Source organism: Acomys minous (assembly GCF_964271855.1).
Source record: "Acomys minous genome assembly, chromosome: 18".
Classification (NCBI taxonomy): Eukaryota; Metazoa; Chordata; class Mammalia; order Rodentia; family Muridae; genus Acomys; species Acomys minous.
In genome coordinates, this window is record NC_140501.1 from 67,334,334 (window position 1) to 67,355,922 (window position 21,589).

Genomic DNA, 21,589 nt, shown 5'->3' on the forward strand with positions numbered 1-21,589 from the left:
GCAGTGCTAAAAGCTACCAGCCAGCATCATTATTTTCCTGATTTTTCCACACAGTGTCAAAAGTTTTATACATATAGTCACTAAATCTGTTGTATCTCACAATAGGTAAATCAGGATAATCAATTGTCTTGATAATTTTGTTAACTAAAATACCATGGGTTTTAGTCAGTTCCGTGGGCAGTCAAGTTGAAAACCAAAAATAGCACATACCCTGGTAAGTTTATATTTTAGAAAGGTTTTTCTGTGAGGGACATGTTGGTGCGTGTGGATAATGATGCACATCCAGATATGAGTACCCTGTATTGCCACCTAAGGCCTAATGATGCCCATGCCCATGGTGTTATTGTTGAAAGCAATGCAGATGTCCGTGGTCTGTGGTGCCACCTGAAATGACGTTGGTTTCCATGGGCTGGACTACCACTGGGGACCATGTTGTTATCCATGGGATGGGCTGCTGCTGTGGACTGTGTTGGTGTCCATGAGCCAGGCTACCACTGAGGACCATGTTGGTGTCCATGGGCCAGGCTACTACTCGGGACCGTGTTGGTGTCTATGGCCCATACTGCCACCAGAGACAATGCTGAGGGCCATATCACATGTGGACTCCAGCTGCCAGGCAGATGTCTGTGGTCCATGCTATGGCTAAATACCATGTGAAAGCCCATGCCCCTTGCTCCATGTGACCATAAAGGACAAGAAGCTGCTTTCAGTGGTTTCCATGACTGAAGATTCACAGCTGAGCAGGAGGGACAGAGAAGGTTTCTGTGACAACCCCCACCCCACCCCCAAAACAATAACAACCTAGACAGGAAACCATAGAAGAGAACTTTTTAAAAATTATGATAGGAAGGCTGGAGAGATGGCTCAGCAGTTAAGAGCACTCGCTGCACTTCCAGAGATCCTGAGTTCAATTCCCAGCAACCATATGGTGGGTTACAACCATCTGTAACGAAATCTGGTGCCCTCTTCTGGCACCTAGGTGACTACATGGACAACACAAGTTGGACTTGTTTCTCTTTTTTTAAATCTTTTTTTGTGGGGGAGACAGCCAGGGTGGGGGAGTTGACCTGGGAGAGCTAAGAAGTATGGGAAATTGGGATGCATTATATGAAATTCCAAAATAATCAATAAAAATAGTTACGGTGCTCACTTTGGTACTAAAATTAGAATGATACAGAGAAGATTAGCATGGCCCCTGAACATGGATGACATGAAAATTCATGAAGCAGTCCATATTTTTAGAGAACGCTCTCAGTCATGATGAGATGCAACTTGATGAGCTGGAGTGGATTGGAAGTGGGGCTCCCCTTTTCTGAGGAATGAGGAAAGGGGGACGGAGGAAGGGAGGATGAGACTGGGAGGCGAGGAGGGATGGGGCTAGACCAGGATGTAAATGAATAAATATTTTTTAAAAAATAATAACAATAAATAAAAATATTATGTTAAAAAAAGATTCATTAGGCAGAGCTCAGGGAATCTTGCAGAAGAAGGGAGGAAGGATTATAAAAGTCAGAGGGGTCAAGGACACCACAAGAAACCCACAGAATCAACAACCTGGGATCACAGGGACTCACAGGAGCTGTAGTGCCAACCAGGGAGCCTGCATGGGACTAGCCTAGGCTCTCTGTGTATATGTTACAGTTATGTAGCTGGGTCTTCTTGTGGGACTCCTAACAGTGGTACCAGGAGCTTTCTCTGACTCTGGTGCCTGCCTTTCCTCCTACTGGGTTGCCTTGTCTAGCCTTAATAGGAGAGGAGATACCTAGTCTTTTTTGTTGTTGTTATTATTATTATTATTATTATTATTATTATTATTATTATTATTATATGAAAGATTGCCAAGGAAGTAGATTTCTTTCATATACATTTATTTTATTACACATGCATAAAACAAACTACATACAGCAGGGAGAACCATGTGACAATCATGAGTTCTATAAATGTTATATTCATAGTGATTTGGCTATTTGTATTTGTCCAGCTTGAAGTAAACATCTTTCCTGTTTTGTTGGGTCTACATTTCTGAATGAAATTCAATATCTATCCTATCTCAACTCTAATGACTTCACTTCTTTATCTTGATCTAAAAAGATCTTATCCCCTATCCAACTAAACTTGATTGTAGAACTAAGCAATACCTTCTTCAACACCCCTCAGAGACTTGAGAGGGATCAAGACTTAAATTCCTGAGTGAACCGCAGTGCAGGTTAGCAGCTACCAAAGTGAACAAAATGACTGAGACAGTTTACTGCCTGAACAGTCACCTAATACACTTTATGACGTTGGAGCCTCATCTTTGTCCTTCTGGCCCAATGTCTCTGCCAGACTTATTCGCAAGGTAGAAACTATTGAGAACTTGCTTACCCTGTCCTGGTAGAGTTCAGCCATCAACTCTGCCTGCATCTAAGCTGCCCATTTTTAGGCAGAACTCTGTGGCAGGAATGAGGACATTTTGCCCAGTGGCTGGTTTGCTGCATTTGATGCCATCTCCATAAGGAGGTTCTTTGATGCTCATCATCTTCTTTGAGGTTGGCTGGGTGTTGTCAGGAGTTGTCTTGTTGTTAAAGAAACTTTAGCACAATAAAACATCTTTAAATGCTATATTCTGTGTGTCTCTGAGGCTTTTGAAGACCTTATTTAACTATTTTCCCTCATATATCTATAGAGTCATATTTATCTGTTAGACTTAGGATATATGTTCTTGTGCTAGAATCTGACAGGTATTTGACCTGCCCATGTTTTGTATCAATATACAAAATTCTATACCAATGACTTAGGCATAACCTTCATCAAGAGTAACAATTAAGGCCTCAGATTTAGGAGTAGGTCCAATCATCTACCTTTTGTTCTATCCTCCCTCTATGTTCCTATGTTTCCATTTCTTTCTTTTCAGCTCCTATCTCCTTACCTACAGATGAAAGGTAAAGGAAAAGAGAGATGCCCCTGAGTTCTGGGAGGCCATGTCTATTTTCCCCTCTCAGTGCTAGGACCGTGTCTTCCTTGAACCTGTGTAAGACCTGTGCATGCTGCCACAGACTCTGTGGGTTCAAATATGATTCTGTCCTGTTGTGTCTGGAAGACACTGTTTCCCTAGAGTTACCCATAATCTCTTGCTCTTATAATATTTCAATCTCTTCTACGAAGACCCCTAAGCACTGTGAGGATACACAGACCCCTGAGCATTGTGGAGAAGAGCTTTATGAAAACATCCCATTTGAGACTGAGTGTTCAAGGGTCTCTCACTCTCTGTACATTGTCCAGTTGTGGGTCTCTGTGTTATTTTTTTCCATTTACTGAAAGAATAAGGTTCTCTAATGATGGCTGAATGAGGTACTGATCTTTTACTATAATAGGATGGCATTAGGAGTCATTTTATTGCTATTTTTATTTACCGGGATAGTAGTATTTGCTTTTCCCCCAGGTCTGTAGCCTGTCCATTCCCAGGTTCTTGACCACATAAACAATGTCAGGTATGGGTTCCATGTCGTGGAGTTGGCATTAAATTCAATCAAAACATGTTTGGCTATGTCCATCATGTTTTGCCACTATTTCACCAGTCTACCTTGCAGACAGGTGACCAGTGTAGGTTACAAGGCTTCTGGCTGGAGTGATTACCTTCTCTTCAAATTTGCAGGGTACCTTTCAGTACCATGAACACTAGTCACTATGGGTAAAGCTTCTAGGCAGGCACCAAATCAACTTGTCATGCTAGATGACATATACAAATGTTGTCTTCAGCAATAGGGCCTGACCATCTGTTTGTAGAGAGTAGCCAGTAGCCTTGGAAATAACCCATAATATTTAGGGGATCCGTGGACCCCTGTTTGCAATGACTCAACAAGATGGAGCCCATTTCTGCCACTGGAGGCTTTATTTAGTAGCATAAACTGTCTAGTTGGAGCATTGTTTTTCCTATTATTGGTGACATCATTTAGATTCCTTCCATATATGCACTGAGTTCAGAGTAGTGAAGTGAGAAAACTCACTTCAAATGCAGAAGCTTAAAGTGAAAGCTTTACTTTCTGAGCTCAAGGAGATGGCTAGCTCAGGATCTGAACCATGTCCTTGAGGTGAAGTTGTATTCCATATTTAAAAGTGAAAACTGCAATTGGCTCATAAAGGGGGGTGGATAGCAGAACAGGGTGATCAGCTCTTGACACAAGTTATTTTGTTAACAAGAAGTTCTAGCTAACTTTGAAAGTGTGTCTGGCAGTTAGGGGCAGCTTGGCTTGTGGTTAAGGAATTTTTGCTGATTAATAGGACATAGGGTATTTTGAACATAAACATAGTTTATGATCAACCTGGCCTGGCATAGAGATTCTTTTACATCAACAACAGACTGAGATGATGGAGCTGGTGGACCTGAAATAAAAATATCTAGAGTTATGCTAACCAAAAGGAGCAAGCCTCAACAATTTCTAACATTTAGATAATATTCCATTGTTTAAAAAAATCATAATAGCTAAAACAATATTGTACAATGAAAGATCCTCTGGAAGAATCTCCATATCTGATCTCAAGCTGCACTATAAAGCAACAGTAATTAAAACAGCATGGTACTGGCACAGCAACAGGCTGCTTGATCAGTGGAATCGAATCGAAGACCCAGATATGAATCCACACACATATGGTCACTTGATTTTTGACAAAGAAGCCAAATCCATTCAATGAAAAAAGGATAGCATCTTCAACAAATGGTGCTGGTCTAACTGGATGTCTATGTGTAAAAAAATGCAGCTGGACCCATATTTGTCACCTTGCACAAAACTCAAGTCCAAGTGGATCAAAGACCTCAACATAAAACCAGAGACACTAAGTCAGTTAGAAGAAAAAGTGGGGAAGAGCCTGGAACACATTAGCACAGGAGACAACTTCCTGAACAGAACACCAACAGCCCAGGCTTTAAGGTCAACAATCAATAAATGGGACCTCATGAGGCTGAGAAGCTTCTATAAGGCAGGACACACTGTCAAGAGAACAAAGTGACAGCCTACAGACTGGGAAATGATCTTCACCAACCCTACATCTGACAAGCCTAATATCCAAAATATATAAAGAACTCAAGAAACTAAACACCACCAAACCAAATAACCCAATTGAGAAATGGGCCTCAGAACTTAACAGAGAATTCTCAACAGAGGAATATCAAATGGCTGAGAAACACTTAAAGAAATGCTCAACCTCCTTATTCATCAGGGAAATGCAAATCAAAACAACTCTGAGATTCCATCTTACATCCATCAGATTGGCTAAGATCAAAAATTCAAGTGACACTACATGCTGGAAAGGATGTGGAAAGAGAGGAAGACTCCTTCATTGCTGGTGAGAATGCAAACTAGTACAGCCACTTTGGAAATCTATCTGGTGCTATCTCAGAAAACTGAGAATAGGGCTTCCTCAAGACCCAGCTATTCCACTCCTTGGAATATACCCAGAAGATGCTCCAGCACACAAGAAAATTTGCTCAACCATGTTCATAGCAGCCGTATTCATAATAGCCAGAACATGGAAACAGCCTAAGTGTCCATCAGTAGAAGAATGGATAAAGAAACTGTGGTACATTTACATTATGGAATACTACTCAGCTATTAAAAACAAGGAATTCCTGAAATTTGTGGACAAATGGATTGAACTAGAAATGATCATAATGAGTGAGTTAACCCAGAAGCAGGAAGAGTCAAATGGTATATACTCACTTAATCAGCATACTAGCCCAAGGGGCATGTCCCATGAAAGTCTTCACTTACCAGGAAACTGGGACAGAGTGGAGGACACCTATTGGGACTCTAGATGAGAGAAGCATGGGAGAATAGCAAAGTAGAAGGATCCAGAGGGTCCTAGAAACCTACAAGAAGAACATTATGATGGGCAGATTTGGGACCAGGGATCCCGCTCAAACTATGGCACCAGCCAAGGACAATAGAGGCAGTAAACTTCAAACCCCTACCCAGATCTAGCCAATGGACAGGACATTCTCCACAGTTGAGTGGAAAGTGGGGTCTGACTTTCACATGAACTCTTGGGCCCCATATTTGACCATGTCCCCTGGAGGGGGAGACCTGGTGGCACTCAGAGGAAGGATAGCAGGCTACCAAGAAGAAAGGTAGAAGAGCCAAGAAGAGAGCATATACAGGGGGAGGAAGTCCCCCCTCAGTCACAGTCATAGGGGAGGGAGGAATGGAGGATACAAAGGATGAGATAACCATTGAGATGTAATATGAATAAATTAATAAAATAAAAAGTAGAAACGGGAAAAAAGAATAAAAACATTCTTAAATGCCAAAAAATATATTCCATTGTTTAAATATACCATATTTTCATTATTCATTCATCTGTTGATAGACATCTAGGCTATTTCCAATTTCTGGTGGTTATGAATACAGCAGCCATGAACATAGTTGAGCAAATATATCTGTAGTACGATGAAGTGTCCTTTTGGTAAATCCCAAAGAGTGAGAGAGCTGAATCTTTTTGTTTGTTTGTTTGGTTGGTTTGGTTGGTTGTTTGTTTTTTTAAGATTTGTTTATTTATTATTATTATTATTATTATTATTATTATTATTATTAATTTATTCGTATTACATCTCGATTGTTTCCTCCCATTCTTCCCTCCCTCCCACTTCCCCCCTTCTCCCCTCCCCTATGTCTGTGATTGAGGGAGACCTCCTCCCCCTATATATGTTCTTAGGATATCGAATCTCTTCTTGGTAACTTGCTATCCCTCCTCTGAGTGCCGTCAGGCCTCCCCATCCAGGGGACATGGTCGGAAAAGGGGCACCAGAGTTCGTGTGAGAGTCACATCTCACTCTCCACTCAACAGTGGAGAATATCATGTTCGTCAGCTAGGTCTTGGTAGGGGTTCGAAGTTTACTGCCTATATTTTCCTTGGCTGGTGCCTTAGTTTGAGGAGGACCCCAGGACCCAGATCTTCCTGTCATAAAGTTCTTCTTGTAGGTTTCCAGGACCCTGTGGGTCCTACTATTTCCCCATTCTTCCATGCTACTCTCGCCTAAAGTCTCAACAGGATGTCCTCTCCTCTGACTCACTTTCCTGGTAAGTAAAGTTTTTCCTGGTACGTATCCCTTGGACTAGTGTTTTGATATAAGTGAGTATATACTGTTTGTCTCTTTTTGCTTCTGAGTGAACTCACTCATTATGAATCTTGAGATATAGCTATCCCCAGCTTCCTGAGGAACAGCCACACTGAGTTCCATAGTGGCTATACAAGTCTGTACTCCCATTAACTATGAATAAGTGTTACCATATCTACACATCCTCACCAACATGAGATGGCATTTGTTTTCTTGATCTTGGTCAGTCTGAATGGTGTGACATGAAATCTCAAAGTAATTTTGATTTGTATTTTCTCCCAATGACTAAGGAAGATAAACATTTCCTTAAGTGTCACTTGGCCATTTGTGTTTTCTTTTTTGAGAACTTGCTTAATTCTGTAGCCCATATTTGTACTTAGATTATTAGTTTTCTCAATGTACAGGGTGTTTCGTTCTTTATATATTTTGGATATTGGCACTCTATTGGATGTGTAATTGGTAAAGATATTTTCTGTTCTGTAGACTGCTGCTTTGTCTGAATGTTGGTATCCTTTGCCATATGGAAGTTATTCAGTTTCATGAGGTCTAGATTATTAATTGTTATTGTTATTGTCTGTGCTAGCAATGTATGTTCAGAAAGTCTTCTCCTGTAGCAGTGAATTCAAGACTATTCCCCACATTCTCCTTAATGAGCTTCAGTGTACTTGCTCTTATGTTGAGATCATTGATCAGTTTGGAGTTGAGTTTTGTACAGGGTGATAGGATTTGCATTCTTCTACACGCAGCCATGCAGCACCATTTGCTAAAGGTGCTGTCTTTTTCTAGTGTGTATTTTTTGCTTCTTTATCAAAACTCAGGTGTTCATGTGTGTGTAGACTTATTTATTGGTCTTCAGTTCTAGCTTGTTGATCAACATGTCCCTTTTTTTGGTCTAGTACCATGTTGTTTTTATTATTATAGCTCTGTAGTACAATTTGAGATTGGGTATGGTGATACATCCAGCAGTTCATTATTCAGGATTGCTTTAGTTTCCAGGTGTGTGTGTGTGTGTGTGTGTGTGTGTGTGTGTGTGTGTGTGTGTGTATGTGTGTGTTTCCATGAAGCTGAAAATTGTTTTTCAATTTCTGGGAAAAATTTTGTGTTGGAATTTTGATAAGGATTGATTGACTCTGTAGATTGCTTTTCGTGGGATTGGCCATTCTCAGGTTAATTATATAGATCCATGAAACTAAGAATTCTTTCCATTGTCTGGGGTCTTAAATTTATTTCTTCAATAGTTTAAAGTTTTTATTAAACAAGTTATCTTGGGGGTAACTCTAGCTGTGCAAGTGAAGACTTGTTTATATATTTTGGATATTGACCCTTTATTGGATGTGCTAGATTGCATGGCTAGAGTTACCCCAAGATATTTTGAGGCTATTATAAAACATATTGTTTCTCTAATTTTTACTGTGTGTTTTTCATTTGAATATAGGAATAATGTTTATATTTGTGTAATTTTGTATCCTGCTACATTGCTGAAAGTGTTTACCAGCTGTAGAACTTTGCTGGTGGAGCTTGTATGGTCTTTTATGTATGGATTCATATCATCTACAAATAAAGATACTTCGACTTCTTCCCTTCCTATTTGTATCCCCTTGATCTCCTTCAGTTGTCTTAATGATCTAGCTAAGACTGCAAGTGCAATATTGTCTAGATAGAGAGAGTGAACATCCTTAGGGTGTTTCTTGTTTTAGTGGAAATGCTTTCAGTATCTCTCAGTTTAGAATGATGCTGGTTGAGGGCTTGCAGAAAATGCCTTTATTGTGTTGAGGTTTCCCATTGCATATGTAATATCTCCAGGACTTCTATCATAAAGAGATGTCAGATTTTGTTGATGATCTTTTCTTCCATGAGCTTCTGAAAAGAAAGTATGTTCTTTAGTGTTTGGGTGAAATGTGCTGTGGACATCTGCCATGTCCGTTTGATTTATGATGTTATACTTAGTTTTTGTCTGGATGATCTGTCTATTTTCAAGAGTGGGGTATTGATTGAAGTCTCCCATTACCACTGTGTGAGGGTTGAGATGTGATTTTTAACTGTAGTAGTGTTTCTTCTATGAGCTTGAATATCTTTGTGCTTGGTGTACAGATATTTAGAATTGCAATGTCCTCTTGGTGGATTTTTTTCCTTTGATGAGTACATAGTATCCTTTCCAATGTCTTCTGATTAGCTTTGTTTTGAACTCTATTTTCTCAGCCATTAAAATGACTGTACCTACCTGCTTTTTGGAGCAATTTGTTTGGAATATCTTCTTCTCTTCTTGTACACTGAGGTGATATCTATCTTTGATAATGAAGTGTGTCTCTTGAATGCAGCAGAAAAATAAATCATATAGTCTACTCCAATCTTTTAGTCCGTGTCCTTTTATTGGAGAATTGATGCTATTAATATTGTGAGCTATCAGTGAACAGTGTTTATTGGTTTCTATTATTTTGTTGTTATGGTGTGAGCTTTTTCTCTCCTCTTTTGATTTACCTGAATTATTCATTTCTTGTGTTTTCTTGTGTGTGGTTAACCACTTCAGACTGAAGTTTCTTTCTAGTGCCTTCTATAGATCCAAGTTGATAGTTAGAAATGGTTTAAATTTTGTTTTATCATGGAATGCTTTCTTTCTCTGTTAATTATAATTGATAGTTTTGTTGGGTATGCTAGTCTGGGCTAGCATATGAGGTCTCTTAAGAATTGTAGAATATCCATCCAGGTCCTCTGGCTTTCAGAGTCTTCACTGAGAAGTCAGATGTAATTCTAATAGATCTGGCATTATACATTATTTGGTCTTTTTCCTTTGTGGCTTTTAATATACTTTCTTTGTTGTGTACATTTCATGTCTTAACTATTATTTATCTTTCCTGATCCTGTTTATTTGATGTTTTCCATGCTTCTTGTATCTTGTTAGGCATCAACTTCTTTAGGTTGGGAAATTTTTCTATATGGTTTATTGAAAATATTTTCTGTGCCTTTGACATAGTCTTCTTCTTCTTCATTTCGTCTTTTCTTCCTTTATTTTTTATAGATTTTGTCTTTCCCTAATATTCTGTATTTTCTGTGTCTTTTTGCCTGAATTGTTTTAGACTTAACATTTTATTTGGTTGAGTTATCAAGTTCTTTTAGTTTGTAGAGTTTCTCTTCCACATTTTGTACTCTGTTGGTGTGAGGCTTAACTATGAGGTTTTTGTTTGACAATCTAACTTTTTCATTTCCATTTTTATTTCAGTTTGGGCTTTCTTTAGTAGTTATGCTGTTGTTGTTAACTTCTACTGAATGCTTTCTTTGGTGTCTACAGAAACCTGTTTCTTTCATGTGAAGCAATTGGAAAGCCTGAAATTCACCATGTGCATTCTCAAGATTTATGCCATCGAGATCTTTGACTTTCGTGGTAATCCCATAATTGAGGTTAATCTGTGCACCTCAAAAGGTCTCCTCCAAGCTGCTGTACATAGTATCCTGCCAGTCCCAGCTTTCAATGTGATTATCAGCAATTATGCTGGGAACAAGCTGGCCATACAAGAGTTCATGATCCTTTCTGTGGGGAACTCTAGTTTCCAGGAAGCCCTGTGCATTAAACCAAAGGTTTACCACAACCTGAAGAATGCCATCAAGGAAAAATAAAGGAAGGGTGCAACCAATGTGAATAAGGAGGATCAGTTTGTGCCTAACATCTTGGAGAGCAAAGAAGTGCCAGAGATGCTAAAGACTACAATTAAGAAGGCCAGCTATGGGGAGGATGTGGAGAAAGAGGAACACTCCTTCATTGCTGGTGGGAATGTAAACTTGTACAACCACTTTGGAAATCTATATGGCACTATTTCAGAAAACAGGGAATAGGGCTTCCTCAAGACCCAGCTATCCCACTCCTTGGAATATACCCAGAAGATGCTCCTCCACACAACAAGGACATATGCTCAGCCATGTTCATAGCAGCCTTATTCATAATAGTCAGAACCTGGAACCAGTCTAAATGTCCCTCAGTTGGAGAATAGATAAAGAAACTGTGGTATATTTACACCATGGAATACTACTCAGCTATTAAAAACAAGGAAATCTCAAAATTTGTGGACAAATGGATGGAATTAGAAACGATCATACTGAGTGAGTTAACCCAGAAGCAGAAAAACTCACATGGTATATACTCACTTATAATTGGGCACTAGCCCAAAAAGCATGTCCCATGAAAGCCTTCGTTTACCAGGAGATTGGGATATATGTGAGGACATCCTACTGGGACTCTAGGTAAGACAAATATAGGCGATAGGAAAATAGAAGGACCCAGAGGGTCCTAGAAACCTACAAGAAGAACATCATGATGGGTGTGGTTCGGGGTCCAGGCAGGTCTACTCAAGCTATTGCAGTATCCAAGGACAACACAAGTAGTAAACATCAAACCCTTACTCTGATCTAGCCAATGGACAAGAAATTCTCCATAGTTATGTGGAGAGCATGGACTGACTTAGACATGAACTCTGGTGCCACATATTTGATCGTCTCCCCTTGGTGGGGAGGCCTGATGGCAATCAAAGAAAAAATAAGCAGGCTACCAAGATGAGACTTGATAGCCTATGACCATATAGTGGGGGAGGAGGTCCCCCTCAATCATAGACCTAGAGGAGGGGAATAGGGTGAAAGCGGGAGGGAGGAAGGAATGGGAGGATATAAGTGATGGGATAACAATTGAGTTGTAATCTGAATTAATTAATAAAATAAAAAATAAAAAATTAATTAATTAATTAAAAGGACCAGCTACACTGACCAGGTCATCATCAGCATGGCTGTGGCTGCCTCTGAGATCTCAGGTCAGGCAAGTATGACCTGGACTCCATCAAGTTCATCACCCTCGACCAGCTGGCTGACCTACATAAGTTCCTCATCCAAGAGTATCGAGTGGTGTGTGTCGAAGACCCCTTTGACCAGGACAACTGGGAAGCTTGGCAAACATTCACAGTTGGGCAGGTATCCAGGTGGTTAGGGATGATCTCATGGAAACCAAGCCTAAACAGCTTGCCAAGGCTGTGGGGGAGAAGTCCTGAAAATACTGCAGTCCAGGGCATAGAATATTGTATATAGGAAAGAGAGTATTTATTTCTCTTTTCAAATTTTTTTTTACTGACAATGTGTTTTTAATCATACTCTTTCCCCTTTCTCAATTCCTCCAAAAACCAAACCAAAAACAAAGCATCAATCAGCTAATAAATACTACAACAAAAGAAAAAGCATGCACACAAGAAATAATGGAGTCCATTCTCTGTTGGCTAACTACTGATGGGCATGAGGTTTACACTGCATTGTGTTGTATGTTGCAGTGTTTGTTGCTGAGTGATAATGACAATTACTTTTCTCCTCTAGTAGAGTGCAAAGTACACTCCATAACCATGGATGCTAGTCAGTAAGCAGAAAAGAAACTTCTGCTTGGGCACCAGATCAATTTCTCCAAGTCTGATAACATAAGTCAGTGGTGTCAGGTACTGGAGAATAACCAATAGCCTTAGCAATAGCCATGCAGGAACTTGTAAAGTGTTTTCTAGAAGCTAAGCCTTTATTAGAAATATTATCTTCTAATATTTTCTTCCATTCTTTAGATTGTCTTTTTGCTTCTTAAACTATGTTTGCTTACTATAATTTATTCACATTACACCCAGTTGTTATTCTCTGACTCTTATCTTTCAGTTCCCATCCTCCCTCCCTCCCTCTTCTGCTGTATTCTCTCCCCTAGACCTCTGATGGGGGGGGGGAGCTCCTCCAGTACCATCTAATCCCAGCCCATCAGGTCTCATCAAGGTTGCCTGCATTCCCTTCCTCTGTATGCCTGCAAGGCTGCCCCACTAAGGGGCAGTGATCAAATCACCAGCACCAGAGTTCATGTCAGAGTCAATCTCTGCTCTCTCCCCCCTCCCCACACACATGGAGAATGATCTGTCCATCAGCCACATCTGAACAGTGGTCTAGGTTCTCTGCGTGTATTGTTCTTGGTTGGTGCATCAGTTTGTGCAGGACCCCTTAGGTCTAGATCCGCTGGCCTTGGCGGTCGCCCTGTGGAGCTCCTGATATTAAATTTTGCAGGCAAATGGATGGAACTAGAAAAGATCATCCTGAGTAAAGTAACGGAGACCCAGAAAGACACTCATGGTATATACCCATTTATAAGTGGATATTAGCCCAACATAGAGGTCCTCTGAGAACGTCATTCAGCAGGGGGTTCAGGACCCTGGGGAGAGAGCTGAGAGTTGTATGGAAGAGTAGGGTGGGGTGGAAGGACCCAGAGGGATCTTTTTGCTTTTTTGTATTGTCCTTCTGTGAATTCATATTGTTAATTTTGAAGGCAATGTATCTGCCTTGTCCTTTATTGTTTGTGCTTTTGCCGGCTTCTCTAAGAAGTCATTGCTAAATCAAAGTTGTGAAAATTACTCCTATCCTTTACTCTAAGAGTTTTATGTTTGATCTCTTTAGTTTAGCTGCTAGTTACATCTCTCAGGTGACGTCTTTGTTGCATATATTCAGTTGTCCCAACACTGTTTGTCAAAGATCACTCTTTCCCCCACTGAAAGATCTTGTTATCTTTGTTGAGAAACAAATGGCCATAGCTACATGGGCTTTTCCACTCTCTCAAGTCTGTCCTGTAATCAATGAAAAAAAGCAAACAGAATTATTTTAGACTAAGAGTTTCTAAAGTGTGTCCTCCAGCCAAGCACAGGTCAGAAATTTTTTGAAGTACTGATTCATGGATCTTATCCTAGATCAAATTAGTTGGAACCTTATAAAGGGTTTGTTGGCATTAGTTTTTAGTCTATTTTATTGGGTTCCTATGCCTCTACCTCCCTTCCAAACTTTATTCCTTCCACTCCCCCCCCCAACACTAGGTAGTAAAAGAAGAACATTAGAGGGGGAAAGGGACTTAGACCTTTTTAGACTATTTCCTGCCAATTAGGTATGTCATTGGGGCAGGGAAATCACTGACAGGATTTCTCCAACTTCATCTGCTTCATCCTTTTGCTCACAACCACTTGACAAACCTCATAACAACAGCAACCAAGAACATAGCTTTCTTCTTCTTCTTCTTCTTCTTCTTCTTCTTCTTCTTCTTCTTCTTCTTCTTCTTCCTCCTCCTCCTCCTCCTCCTCCTCCTCCTCCTCCTCTTCCTCCTCCTCCTTCTCCTTCTCCTCCTCCTTCTTTGGAGCATCACTGTTCTACCATTTATAATCTCTCCAGAGTCTCTAGAATTCTACATACAAACTATGTGCAGCTAGCAAATATCATACCCTACTAGGGCATGAGGCAAATCAAAATCACCTGCTGTGAAACAGCCTCTTATCCCACTGCTACAAAAAAATTAAAACAAAAATTCACATAACATAACTTTTTTCAAGAAACAAAAACTTTCACCACAGGGGTTTCGGGAAATTAACATAAATGTTCTATCTTAAACAAATGTTCTACCACAGAACCACATCTTCAACCATCTTCTTACCTTTTAATTTGACACAATGTCTCCTTCACTTACTTATTTTTGCCTTGAACTCATTAGCCCCTAACTTAGGTGATCTTGAAACAGAGGAATTGGTAGACATTTGTGTTTCAGTAAGTCTTTCGAGTGATTCCAATATATTATAAAGCTTGAGAGGCACTGTTCAGGACTTACATTGAAAACTCTCTGACTAACAAGGCCTAAGATTTAAACTCAGGTCCAGCCTGAATCCTGACACTCATCTTCCTTTCAACAATGTTTTCTTCTTTCCATTGCTTTCTTGCCTCAGCACTCACAAGTCTTCATCAAATATACTTATTCTAGGAACAAAGAAAAGTCAAATGTAAAGCTGATTACTTGAAAGTCTTAGTTTAAAACCTTTTATTTGAATTTTGAGATACTTTACCACATTTATTCTCCTCCCCTCCCACAATTTGTTTAGTTTTATTTCATGTGTACAAATGCTTTGCCTGAATGTATGTCTCTACACCACATGGACTCAATGCCCACAGAGGCCAGAAGAGGGTGTTAGATGTAGCTACCACGTAGGTTCTGGGTAACAAATCCAAGTCCTCTGAAAGAGCAGTCAGTGTTCTTCACTACAAAGTTGTCTCTCCAGCCTCCCTCTCCTCTCCCCTCCCTCTCCATCCCTCTCTCCCTCCCTTCCTCCCTCCACCTTCCTCCTCTCCTGCTCCCCCATCCCCGGAGTCTCTCATTTGTATTTAAAGGGGAAAATCTATTGCAGCAGCTTCCTGGAGGAGGGAAACATGAGGAGAAAGAAGCCATGCCATTGAGTATCAGCATGGAGGTCAGCCACATGGTAAGGAGGGGAACCTTTGAGAAAGGAAGGTCAAAGGACCATAAAAAGTATAGGTGGGTTTTGGTTATCATGCAAGAGATGAAGTCGGGGCAGGGGATTACAAATTCTAGTTAGGGAACCAATAGAGCTTAGAACAGGAATTTTTTTCAATGTCTAAATTAAGCTCCATTCAAATTTCTTGATTAACTGAAAAGAGTACCCATCATTTCAAACAGTAGTGGCCCTATCTCTCTGGGCTGTAGGTGGGCACTTCAGTACTGAACTGACACAAGGCCATGTTCTCTTATCTGGGTAGCACTTTCCTCATCAATGAAAAATAATTGTTTAAATAACACCTTGTACAGACTTAAACCTAATGTCTGGGGACTGAGATCCCCTGGAATGTTGAAGAAATAATCTAGTCACTTTAATCTTTGGTTATACTTTCCCGTTGGGTGTTTAAGGTCTTGCAGGTGTCCAAAAGTAATTACTTTTTGTTGCGACTGTTGCTATTGCTGATGTTGTTTGTTGTCTGATGATGGTGGTGGCCATGATGATGATGATGATGATGATGGTGACATTTTTAATGCCCCTTGGGGTTCCTGGTCTTCAGGACAAACTTCCTGCTTCTCTAGCCTTCCTTTTAAGTTGTTCAATCTGTGTGAGGACAAATCAAAGGCTTTTTAACCACTTCACTCAGAAGTATGGAGTGTTGAGCCTTCACTTTGCAGACTGCACGCTGGCTACAGTCCACCCAATGCACTGTCCATGGCCTCCCTGAAGAAGAGAACAAGTGATGTGCTGTAGCTACAGGGCATTTTGGAAGATGCCCATTTGGTCTCTGAGACCTAGTTGACCTTGGAGAGTAAGGTGCAAAACATTGTCCCTTTAAATCTCTCTTTCCTCATCAGTATAGGCTTCTAAGTACATGTAATTGAACACCTAAAAGTTGACTATACCAGTCTGGTACATTTAACTACTGTGTTATATTTTAATAAAGCTTGGGAAAAAACAAATACCTTTAAGTAATCCTAAATTAGACATATATTTTAGAAATCCATTTAAGTAGAAATTTTATATTGATGTATTGAAGTTTGGCATTAGAAATTTTAATATTATATGTGTGTCATCTGTAGTCTTACTTAATACTGCCTTAATTAATTTACTTAGACTTTTGAAGAATGCTCTTAAAAATCCAGCTTTCTATTTTCTTGTTGTATAAGTTCTTGAAACTTTCATGATATATTTTTTATTAAACTCATCTCCTCCTTCTATTCCTCCAAGATCCATTCCACCTTGCCTACCTACCTAACCTTGTGTCATATTTTGAAGCCACCAAGTATAGTTTATGCTGTCTGTTTACTCTTGGATATGTAGCCTTCACTAAAGCATGGTCAATCCCATACCCTTAAAGAAAATTGACTTCCCCACACCCAGAAGCTATCAATTGCCAATAGCTCTCTTGCTAGGGGTAAGGCCTTCCCTCTTTCTACTGGAACTGTTCTGACTGGAGCTTGAGTGGGTCATGTGCAATGCTATAAGTCCATATGTGTAACTTCCCTCCTGTATATAGAAAATACATTCCTTGTAGTTGTCTACCACCTCTTGCTTTTATAATCTTTCTTTCCCCTCTTCCTAAATCCTATAGTCATGGAAAGAAGGAATATAAAAGATGTCCCACTTAGGGATGAGAACTCCACAGTCTTTTATTCTCTGCACCTTAGCCCTTTGGATCTCTATGTCCATCGTGATCTACTGCGAAAGGAAGCTTCTTGGATGAGGGTGGACACCTGCACTAATCTCTGCCTGCAACAATAAATCATTAGGGGTCAGTTTAACACTATGTCCAGTTAGCAGTAGGTTCCCCTTTAGGCCCCAAGACCTTTCTAGCCACAGGTTGTTGGCTCTGGTAACCATGCCAGATGTGAGGTTTGACTTATGGGCCATAAGTGGGCCCTAAGCCCAATGACAGTGTAGTTGATTATTCCCATGACACCAGTGCTCCTATTTCACCACTGGCCATGTCTTTCCAGGATGGTCACAGTTGTTGGCCACCACTGGGTAAGACTGGTTGTCTTAGTTACTGTTCTACTGCTTTGAAGTGACATGATGTCCATGACAATTCTTACAAAAGAAAGCTCTTAGTTGAGGGCTTGCTTACAGCTTCAGAAGCTTAGTATAGTATCATCATGGTGGCATCCATGGTGCTGGAGCAGTAACCGAGAGCTACATCCTGATTTGCAAGCCAAAGAGAGACACTAGGCTTGGCATGGGCTTTTGAAACCTCAAATCCAACGACACACTTCTTCTAACTTCTAATACTTTTAGATAGCACCATTCCTGATGGCTAACATTCAAATACAGGTGCATATCCCATTCTTATTCAAACCACCACTCTTTACACTTCAAATACCTAAAATTTCACTAGGAAACTTCTAGAAATGATAAATAAATTCAGCAATATGACAGGATATAGAATCAACTCGCACAAATCAATAGCTTTTGTATATGCCAACAGCAAACATGCAGAGAAGGTTGTCAAGGACACATTTTCATTCACAATCGCTTCACAAAAATAAGACATCCAGGAGTAAACCTAACCAAGGAAGTGGAGACTCTCTACAGCAAAAACTTTAAGCCTCTAAAGAAAAAGAGAGAAAAACACTGGAATCTGAAAAAGACATTCTCATGGACATGGATTGGTAGACTTAACATGGTCAAAAATGGTCATTCTACCAAAAGTATTTACAGATTCAGTGCAACACAGTGAAAATTCTCACCTCATTTTTCATATAAACAGAAAAAAATTACTCTCAAATTCATATTTTAGATATCCAAAACAATCCTGAGCAAAAACAGCAATGCCAAATAATTACCACTCCAGAGCTTAAGATACATTTCATAGTATTAAAAACAATATGGTACTAGCACAAAAGCAGACATATAGATAAATACAACAAAATCAAAGACACAAACATGAATACACAAAATTTTAACCACTTAATATTTCACAAAGATGTCAAAATCACATGGTGGAGAAAAGAAAGTATCTTCAACCAATGGTGCTGGGGAAACTGGATGCCCACATGCAGAAGAATGAAATTAGACCCATACCTATCACCTTGCACAAAAACTTGCTCCAAATAGATGAAAGGCATAAACCTCACACCTGAAGCACTGAAACTGCAAGAAGAAAATACATGCAGCACCCTACATGGTAGCGTTGTAGGAAAGGACTTCCTGAGTCAGACTCTATTGCCCAAGAATCAAGGGCAACAACTGACAAGTTGAACTTTATGTGGCTAAAAAGCTTCTTCAAAGCTAAAGAAACAACTGGGTAAAGGAGAAGTCCACAGAGTGGGAGACAATCTATGCCAGCTATACATCTGACAGAGAAATAATACCCAGAGTATACAAAGAACTCAAAAAGCAAAGAGTCAAAAAATTTAAAAAAATTTTTTAAAAAAGACCCATTTGAAAAATGGATCAGGAACTTGAATATATTGCTCTCCAAAGAAGGGGGGAAATGGCTAAGAAATGTCTCAATATTTATCTTCCCTAGTAATTAAGGAAATGCAAATCAAAATAACTTTGAGATTTCATGTACCCAGTCAGAAAAGCAAAAGTCAACAATAACAAGCAGTAACAAATGCTGGGAGGGATGCAAGAAAAAAGGGAACTCTCGGTCACTGTTGGTGCCACTAAGAAAATCAGCGTGTCGAATTCTCAAAAAGCAGAACATTCACCTACCATATGATCCAGCTGTACCACTCCTTGGCACATGTTCAAGGACTGACCATTCTACCGCACAGACACTTAACTCAGCCATGTTCGTTGCTGCTCTATTCACCATAGCTAAGAAATGGGGGAAAACTAAGTGTTCTACAGCTCATAAATGTATGATGAAAATGTGGTGCATGTACACTATTCAGCTGTAAATAAAAATGTAGTCATGAATTTTGAAGGTAAGTGATCATACTGAGAGAGGTAACCAAGACCCAGAAAACAAATGTCACATGTTCTCTCTTACTGGAAGCTCTTAACGCCAAATCTTCAGGTGTGAACAAGCCTGAAATAACTTCAGAAACCAGTAAGGTAAAATTAGATTATTGCCAAGATAGGGGCTTAGCGGAGGAATAGTGAGTAAAATAGATTGTACTCCATGATTTGGATTTGGATTTGGATTTGCTTTACTTTAGTTGATTGGTTGGTTGGTTGGTTTGGTTTAGTTTGGTGTGGTTTTTCTTTGTTTGCTTGTTTGTTTGTTTAAGAAAGAAAAAACATGAAGTTTTGTGGAAGAGTGTAGAATCTATGAGGAGTGAGAGAAGGGTAAGTAATGTCAAAATACATTGTATGAAATTCTCAAAGAATACATTTTTTAAACTATCTTAATAATCAAGATAAGAATTAGGCAGTGGTGGCACACATCATTAATCCCAGCACTTGGCAGGCAGAGGCAGGCAGATCACTGAGTCTGAGCCCAGCCTGTTCTACAAAGTGAGTTCCAAGACAGCCGGGGATACACAGAAAAACCCTGTCTTGAATAACCAAAAGACAAAATATTAAATAAAATTAAAATAATTTAAAACAAAAACTTTGAAATCCTGTTTCAAAATAAAAGATTAATTCTAAATGCAAATAAAAGGTGTTGTTTGTATTGTTGTAGAAGGTCATAAATTTTCCCTCCAGTGCTGTTTACACACAGTTGGCAGATTGTTCTTATGGACTGCATACAATTTACCCTTGTTCATTCAAGTGTTTATTTCTCCACCCTGTGGGAAAGACTGTAAGCTTTGTCACAGGAGAAAGCAGTCTTGGCGGGCTTTACCCTTGGGCACCCCATGGATACCTTGAGATAGACTGAGTGGAGCCATCCTGGGCCTGGAATTCAGGAAGCAGACCTGGGGACTCCACCTGGACTATTGTTTTTCTAATCGACCCTCAATGGGAGAAGGAGACCACCCTTCCCACGTGACACAGACAGGCGGAGAGGAGAGAGCAGCAGCAGGTTCAGACCAGGCTTGAGTGCACGTGGATCAGCTAACTGGCTGGACCAGCATCCAGGCCAGAGACACCTAAGGACCTGTCCCGTGGAATGGATACCAGAAAGTTCGCTCTTTTTTCCCTTTAACCTTTTTTCCCTCTTGTGTAAACTAGTTGGATTGTATAATAAAGTTTAATTGTTAAGAAACAGAGCCTACACCACCCCACTCTCTGGATTAATCCAGGCATTTCATTGTGATGTTTACTCTAAATATCTCCTGTTTCAAGTTTGTGTAAATATGTCACCATTTGTTCTCTAAGATGCCTATAAAAACCAAGTAGATAATGCTGAGCAATAACAGAGAATAGAGTGGGACATTCTGATGGGGGGGGGGGCCAGAGAGGGGAGGAGAAAGACAAGGAAGGAGAAAATGGAGCCACAAGGAGAAGACCAGGAAGCACTAGGAGGTTATGACTAAAGAGCAAGTATAAAGTGGGAAATGAGAATGGGAGGACGCTATCCTAGCCTGGAGGTTTAAGATGGACTAATTATTGTGCAGCATGGTGCTATAGGCTAATTAGGTAGATCCTACTCTCTCTGTGTGGGTGTTTAGATGTAAAGCTGGTTAAGGAGTAGCCTCTGATGTTACTAAAATAACAATTCAATATTAAATATTAATACTCTTTCAATAACACACACACGCACACAAGTAAAGATTAACTGTGCTGGCAAGGATTTGGAGAAATGGAAATCATTACCTACTATTTTATTAAGCCAATATGTAAACAGTTCCTCAAAGTTAAAAGTACAACTATCATATGATTTTTCAACCACACTGTGGATATACCAAAAGAAATAAATCAGTACCTCAAAGAGACAGGTGCCCTTGCATGTTTGTTGAGCATTTTCATCAAAATCAAGAAATGGAAACAACCTAACTGTTCATCAACTGATGAATTTTTTTAATGTGGTATGTGTATAAAATGAAATATTGTGTGTGTCAGCCACTTTTGAAAAGAGAGATGTCGCTGGAGAACATCAGTGGAAATCAACATAATTAATAAAATAATTCATGCTCAGAAAAGTAGGTACCGTGTTAACTCACAATTGGAATATGTCTTAGACTGTTTATCTCACAAGAATTGAGAGTAGAATGGAGGTTTAAAGAGTCTGAGAAAGCAGAGGGTTGAAGGGGTGGGAAGACACTGATCAACAGTGACTTTAAGTATTGACACAGGAGCAAGATGTCTTGTCTGC